General features: G+C 35.8%; 1 pseudogene; it reads left to right on the top strand.

Moving 5' to 3' along the window:
* The first annotated feature begins 1,758 nt into the window (after window positions 1-1,758).
* On the top strand, window positions 1,759-3,423 carry LOC149173279 (pentatricopeptide repeat-containing protein At2g13600 pseudogene; annotated as a pseudogene).
* The last annotated feature ends 4,710 nt before the right edge of the window (window positions 3,424-8,133 follow it).

The raw sequence follows: 8,133 nt of genomic DNA, 5'->3' as shown, positions 1-8,133 counted from the left end.
TTGGTGCAAGTTTAATGCATTTCGTCACGTCAACAACATAAATGATAAACATATACAAATAATACTGGAAATCGAATCAAACTACGACAAGAATAGCCAAAGTCATCTACGCATTTTCATCTTATGTGAAATCATCGAACCAAAAAAAAATCACCAATACTAGCTGCAGAGAAATCACCAATACATACCACAGAGAAATCACCGATACTAGCCGCAGAAAAATATAAATGAATACATATAAGTGCTAATGAGAATACTATTAATAATTACAAATATACCAAATAAATCATTATACCAACAATACAAACTTATCATAAATTTATAATATCATATTTTTCCTATACATATATACATTCTTTGTTTTATAGTTCCAAAACTAAATTTAAACCCTTTAATAAATTTAAAATTCATGATCTTCCAAAAAAATTATATTAATTATTTTATTATTTTTTATGTCTTTCATTAAATCTTTTGCATCAAAATAGTAACTTAATAATAAAAAAATAGTTTTATATTTAAAATCTTTTACATCAAAACTTTATAACTTTAAAAAAATGATTTTATATTCTAAATATATATACAGATAAATAAATTTTACAATAGTTACTATCATTTATTATTAAAAATATTTTGTAAAACTTTATAACTTAAAAAAATGATTTTTATTTTAAATGTATATACAGATTAATAAATTTTACAATAATTACTATCATTTTTTATTAAAAATATTTTTCAATATTCATTTTAAATCTGATAAATATATACATAATTTTAAATATTTATGAATACATTATTGTTTTGAAATATATATTTTATAATATTAAATAATACAAATTTATGATTTCATTTAAATGATGTTTTACTATTTAAAATTTTTAAGGTATTTTATTTATTGGTGGTATTCCTTAAACATTAAATAGAAATGGTTATAGATAAATGACTTACTTAAGGTAGTTGTGAATACATTATTGTTATGAAATATATATTTTATAATATTAAATAATACAAATTTATGATTTCATTTAAATGATGTTTTACTATTTAAAATTTTTAAGGTATTTTATTTATTGGTGGTATTCCTTAAACATTAAATGGAAATGGTTATAGATAAATGACTTACTTAAAGTAGTTGAATCGCAAAAATAATATCTAATATTCTATTATTTAAAATTTTTAAGATATTTTATTTATGGGTAGTATTCCTTAAATAAAATATTTCTTAAAATAAGATGATCTCTACATTTTTCCATTAACCTGATATAATTATTTTTTAATATATAATATAAAATACTAAAAATAGTTCCAATAATATAAAATAGTGATTCACATTAACACCCTTCCCTTTCTCCACTTCAAAAAAAATTCTAATAAATAAATAAATAAATAATATTATAACCAGAAATCCCTTTTAGCCTACAATAAACAAATAACGCCCAACAATCAAATGCCATTGTAAAAAATGCTCTTAAACCTTAATATCTATCTTTGTAAATATAATTTTACACCACATTAAAACAAAGATTTTGTTAAAACACTAAAACGGAGTATAAGACTTCCTAAGTATAAAACCTTTTTTAAGTGATCGTAGGTGTCCAGCTCTTAGAGTAAATTTTTTTAGCATCAAACAGCAAATTAGCTGAACTAGATAGAAGTCTTGCAACGAGAACAGGTGACGTCCATGATCTGTAGCCATCATCCTTTATCTTCATATAAGATGTTAAGCTTGACAATTAAGCTTGACAATCAATCATAACCAACATGCAGATCATAAAACGCTTCAATCCTGCCATATCTATTTTAGGGAGGACATCGACTTCAGTCGCAGAATGCCAAACAGAAATACCAGTGTGGGATCAGCAAAACACTGGAAGCTTCAATAGCAGTACCGAAGATATCATCACACTGTGTCAGCAAGGAAAGTTGAAGGATGCTCTGAGAATTCTGTATTCCACGTATCAGACGGATTCAACAGTCTATGCTCCTCTTCTACACAAATGTGCCGCCATGAAAGTTCTTTCAGAAGGCAGGAGGGTTCATGTCCACATGATAAAAAGTGGCTTTGTGCCAGATTACTATATTGGAAACCACCTTGTGAATATGTATGCAAAATGTGGAAATTTAGAGAATGCACGCCAAGTGTTTGACAGTATGTGCGAACGGAATGTGGTCTCTTGGACTGCTATGATCTCAGGTTATGATCAATATGGACTTGGGACTGAAGCCTTGATGCTCTTTTCTCAAATGGTGAAGGCAGCTGCAGAGTCTGTGGCCGTGTGCCAACCGAATCAGTTCACACTTGCTAGCGTTATCAGCGCATGTGGTGGTCTAAGAGCTTTGGAGCAGGGCAGACAGGTACATGTCCATACTATGAAAACTGGATTTCAATACGTTGTTGTTGTGTGCAATGCCCTTGTTACGATGTATGCTAAATGTCGATTATTGAAGGATGCCCGCCAAGTGTTTGACGAAATGCGTGAACGAGACCACATCTCATGGAATTCCATGATTGCAGGATATGCCGAGCATGTTCATGACGAGGAGGCTCTGAAGCTCTTTGAACAGATGAATTTGGGTGGTTTCAAGCCAGACCATTTCACCTTGTCCAGCGTTCTCGGTGTTTGCGCGAGCTTGGCATCCATTGGACAAGGTAGGGATCTCCACGCCCATGTGGTTAGTAGTGGAATGGAGTCAGATGTTGCTGTGGGGAATGCTCTTATTGATATGTATGCAAAATGTGGGAACATAGATGATGCACACCAAGTATTTGATATCATGCCCAGACAGAACATAATCTCGTGGAATGCAATTATTGTTGGATATGCCCAGCATGGTCATGGCAATGAAGCTCTGACATTCTTTGGACAGATGCAGCGGGCAGCTATGAAGCCGAATAATATCACTTTCCTTGGTGTTCTCACAGCTTGCAACCATGTAGGCCTAGTGGATGACGGTTGGAATTACTTCAATTCTATGAGTCCAGATTATGGCGTCAGTCCAGAACCAGATCACTATGCCTGCATGGTTGATCTTCTTGGGCGTGCAGGTTGTTTGACTGAGGCGGAGGATCTAATCCTTAAAATGCCTTTTGAGCCTGATGCTGTTACATGGGGTTGCTTGCTTGCAGGCTGTAGGCTTCATAACAACGCGGAACTTGGACAGCGCGTGGCTCAATATCTTTTCGACTTGGAACCACAGAGTAGTGCTGCGTATATTCTGCTGTCTAACATTTATGCTGCTTGTGGTAGGTGGGATTGTGTAGCAAAAGTGAGAAAGCTGATGAAAGACAAGGGATTGAAAAAAGAGCCAGGATGCAGCTGGATTGAAGTCAAGAACAAGGTGCACATATTTATTGTAGATGATGAATCACAGCTGCAAGTAAGAGATATATGCAACTTTAGAGAGATTGGCGGGGTAGGCGAATGAAGCAGGTATGTGCCTGAAGGTTGAAACATCTGCCATTTGCATGCTGTGAAGCAGGAGCACAAAGAGGATCTTCTAGGCCACTATAGCAAAAATATTCCCATTGTATTTGGACTTAATAGCAGTCCCTGTGAACAACCATTTGAATAAATACGAATCTGTTTGTTTGTTGGGACTGCTATTGATCTGCAGTGGATCATTATATAATTTGACACCTATCTTAATACTTCTGGGTGGAAAAATTGAAGGAATTGGCTTGCAGGGCCCATTTCAGGCACAGGTCCCAGTTTGATGATATGGGGTCCGTAAATTTTTAGAGTTGGTTTGAGGTATCAAATTACACTTATTGTGGTCAAAACTTTGCAAGCATAGCTCCCAGTCCCTTGACGTTGTTCTGCACATTCAAAGTTTCCAACTGTGCGAAAATCAAAGTGAAGGTTATGCCTCTTGCAAGTTGGCCTACCCTGTTCACCACCATGGTGCTGAGTGGATGCCATGTCAGCCCCAATTACGAATACATGTAGGGATAGTCGTGTGTGGACTTTTAAGTATTTTGGAGGGTCCAAAACCCTAACCCTAAATCTAGACAACTATAAGGCTCTGTTAAATACTTGGCCACTAGGAAAGGAAAGGGTTCCATTTGTTGGTGTTCATATTGTTTCATAGTAAGTAGAGAATCTAGGAATGGGATATCGAAGCATAACAGAGGAGGTAGAAGATTCTGTAGCAACCATTCAAGCCATAGCGTCTATGACAATTCCATAGTGAGTGTCCATTTTTTTGTACTTGCATTTCATAACTTAAAAAAAAAGAGCAACGCATAGGTCTCACCTTCTATCTGTGTTTTCTCCTATATTGGGTTTCCTAGGTGACATCTTGTATTTGTTTGTGTGAATGGTTTATAGTGAGTGCCCATTTTTTGTACTAGCATTTCATAACTCAGAAAAAAACAATAGACCATAGGCCTAACCTTCTAGCTGGGTCCATATTCGATTTCATAAGTCACATCTTGTGTTCATTTGTATGGTTGGTTTGTTTATTTGCTTGTTGCTTTCAATTTGGTACCAGCCATTTCCATAATTTTGAGTTCTATGACCGTATTATTAAATCTGAGATTGAAGGTAATAAACTGCATTATAAAATACTTCAGAATATTGTAAGATCTGTTGTACCAAACTGTTCTAGGGGAATATCCATGGCAATTGACAAATCAGCTATGAAGCCATTAAACTCATTCTAAGATCATTAAACAGAAAGTTGTAGGGGGAATGCAAACTGATATCATCAATTTCAAGAATGTGCAGTGTTCTTATGGTGTTTACCAGTGACATTAAAATTAACAATTAACAAGCAGAACATTGGTGGTATTTGTGCATATCTGACGATTAGCTAAAGTCTTCTTTTTGGCAGTGATTTTATCAGAAGATCATTTACCTAAGTTGCATGAAACGGGGAAACGGGTACGAGTTTCCGAAATGGGCATGGGTATGAAACGTGACCCCCCCAAATTTTGAAAACGGAGAAATGCAATATATATATATATATATATATATTAGGACATTTAAGAAATATGTGCAATCATAAAGCATATATGATACATTCTAATTTATTACATTATGATTAAATTGTCAATTGTCAATGCATAAACTATAAGTCTTTGAATTTACATTACATTTACTCATGAATGATCACATAATAAAAATAGCAATATCCAAAATCACTAATCAGCCACGAGAAATTTCTAATTTCTCGTCTCGTGCTTGATTGGGAGTCTCCTCCTACATAGTCGAACGACCTTAGTGCTTTGATTAAATAAAAGTTCCATACCCTAGTATCCTACGTGCTCTTGATTATTGGGAGTCTCCCCTACATAGAGGGCTTGGTTCTCTTGATTAAATACAAGTTCCATACCCTAGTACATGACAAAAGCCAATGAAAACATTGCAATCACCCAATCCTGAGATCCTGAAAAACAGATAAGTCTGCTGGATTTTGAGTGAGATCTAAAATTGTACTTTCTCCATATGAAATCCAATGAGGGCAAAACCACTCTCAAACATCCTGAGTCATTTCATGGTAATGTCACTTTTACTTTAAGAATTTAACATTACCATGAATTGCATATCAACACTAGGGCCATAGGCTTGAACATTAGGTTGCCCCCACTAAAAAAAATCATCTTTTTTATAACTTGAGAGGCATCTAGAAGCATCTAGAAGATATTTTAGTCGCCCAATAAAAAATTAGAAGCGAAAAAAAAAGGGTCAATTTAGAAGAGGAAACTCCGTCGTACGGCCTGGAAACTCGTTTCCAGCTGTACTGGCCACGTTTCCTCCTCAAGAAATGGGCCAGTACGGCCAAAAACGCGTTTCCAGGCCGTATAGTACGAGTTTCCTCGTTTCCATTTCGTTTCTGGCTGGAAACAAACCCTTCTCCAAAGTTTCCTGCAACTTAGTCATTTACATAACAATTTGACAAAGTTAGTACTTTTATGAGAACTTTGTGCTTGCTGGTCCCAATTGGGGTTAGACTTGGAATTTGACAGTCACCCTCATTGGCATTGATTGTGATGGCATTTCAAAGTGTGTAGAAAATTTGAACTTCAAAAATGAGATTTTGTGATAAATGGCCTTATATTTTTCTACATATGCAAAGCATTGTATGTGGCTATTGATAGGCACAAAATAGATGCAGAGATTGAAGCTTAACACCTTTCTGTTGGAAATACTGAGAGGGGGGTGAATCAATATTTCTTATCAATTAGTAACTTATTAGTCTTTTCAAATCATTATGAACATATAAAGCATCAACACATCAAGAAAACAGTGTACAAGAAGTTCTTAGGTGGAAACCCTTCTGGGAGAAAAACCACCGTATGTTTTTCTAATAATTTTGTGAGTACATAAAATGCTTCAGTGCCAATTGAAAAAGGAAAACCCAACTCCTTAGTACTCTAGAAAAACATTCAATTTTCTAGCTCCAATTGAACGGACGTTCCAACCCCTTGATTTTATCAGCTTCTGCTGAAAGGATGCTCCAACAACCTTGCAAGCTCCAACCTGCCCTAACACCACCCTACCACCCTGAAGTGTTTTTAGGTTCTAACTTGAAAGTGACTTCAATCACTTGCCTAACACCACCCAACCACCTTGAAAATGATAATCGATTAGACCAACTATTGTGTACTCCTGTACTAGGGACAATGAACCACTTACAAGCTACTGTGGGCTCCTGTACCAAGGACAATGACCCACTTACAATTGCAAAAAATATAACAATGAACCCCAAAACTTAATAATGACAATGGAGTGTTTGAACATATGTACTTTTTGATACGGTGAATGCCAAGAATGATGAGACTGCGAATGAAACTGTTGACTATGAAATGTTAAATTTGGCAACTAGGGCCAAATTCCACCTAGAGACAACTCATTTGATGGAGATGATGATTGCATTCGATTCCTCTTTTCGAGAGGTCCAAGATTGATATAAAGATCATCTCATTCGGACAAGCATAAGTGTGATTTTGAATTTCTGACCACGTGCAAATTGCTCAGGTCGGCCTCAGCTAAATGTAGGTTCAAGAAGCACAATGGATGTTTCTCTGCACCCACAACAAAGTGTATAAATGGAAGAGACCTCACACCTCATTTGGACATCCATTACTCACACATTCTTCTCTCTCTTCATCCGATTGGTTCGTACAACTTGGGCAGCCTCTCTCTCTCACACACGTGTGGCAAGGAGGACAATTTTCTGGGCATAAAATTACAGGCCGAATTTCATACTTCAGGACCAGTGTTGACCTAGGAGATTTTGACATGTTTTCACTGCAGTTTTGACAACAAAATTTCGATTTCTTCAAGCCGCATTGACAAGCACAAAAATCGAGAATTTTGGAGCTGTTTGACCTGTGTTGACTGTAGAGTTGACCATTGGTTGACTGAGTTTGACCAAAGTCTTGTGACTATTTTGGGTTGACTTTGACCACTGCTGAAGGTCGAATTTGACTGGCCTTGACCAAGCTTCAAAAGAGGTGTTTTACTGTTGTTTTGACTAAAGTTAAATTTTTGGTTAGGGCAAAAGTTTGACTGCAGTTGGCTACAGAATTTGACAGGGCTGATTTGACTTTTTATTGGGCTAGTCTATTTGACCTTTGTACTCTCTCTCTGCTAAACTATTGAATAATAATAAGAAGATTTGATCAAAGGGGTTTCCCCACATTGGGGATTTTCCCTGGCATCTGCCAAATCCGGTTTTCTCTTGTCTTGGTTTGTCTAATGCATCTTGTTTTATGTTCTATATGCATTTATTGTCAATGTGATTAATGGTTAATGTGATTGCTACTGAAGTAATTGGAAATTGTTATTGGATGCTAAAGGAACATTGAAGTAAATTGTGCTAAGCATAGAACATACCATTGTTATCTAAAATTAACATGGTATTAGAGCTCAGGTGAAGACAAAGCCCAAGCAAGAGTGAGAAAAGCAATCACTAAGGAAAGTTGTTGGACAAGAATTTTGAGCTAGCTTCAATGACAACTACATCATACTTCAAATCCGAGGACAAGCTTAAGGACAAATCCGACTATCATGCATGGAAGATGTCTCTAGATTTGACTTTGGAAGAGAATGATGCTATGGACTATGTAAAAGGAAGAGTGGTGGAGCCTCCTTCAAATGCACTCGCCGCTGTAAAAACAAAGTACAAGAA

Source organism: Pinus tabuliformis, chromosome 4_2 (assembly GCF_031772625.1).
Source record: "Pinus tabuliformis cultivar Carrire ecotype Pingquan chromosome 4_2, CPIR1, whole genome shotgun sequence".
Classification (NCBI taxonomy): Eukaryota; Viridiplantae; Streptophyta; class Pinopsida; order Pinales; family Pinaceae; genus Pinus; species Pinus tabuliformis.
Note: the sequence above shows the minus strand (reverse complement) of the source record. Positions and strands in the feature narration are given on the sequence as shown.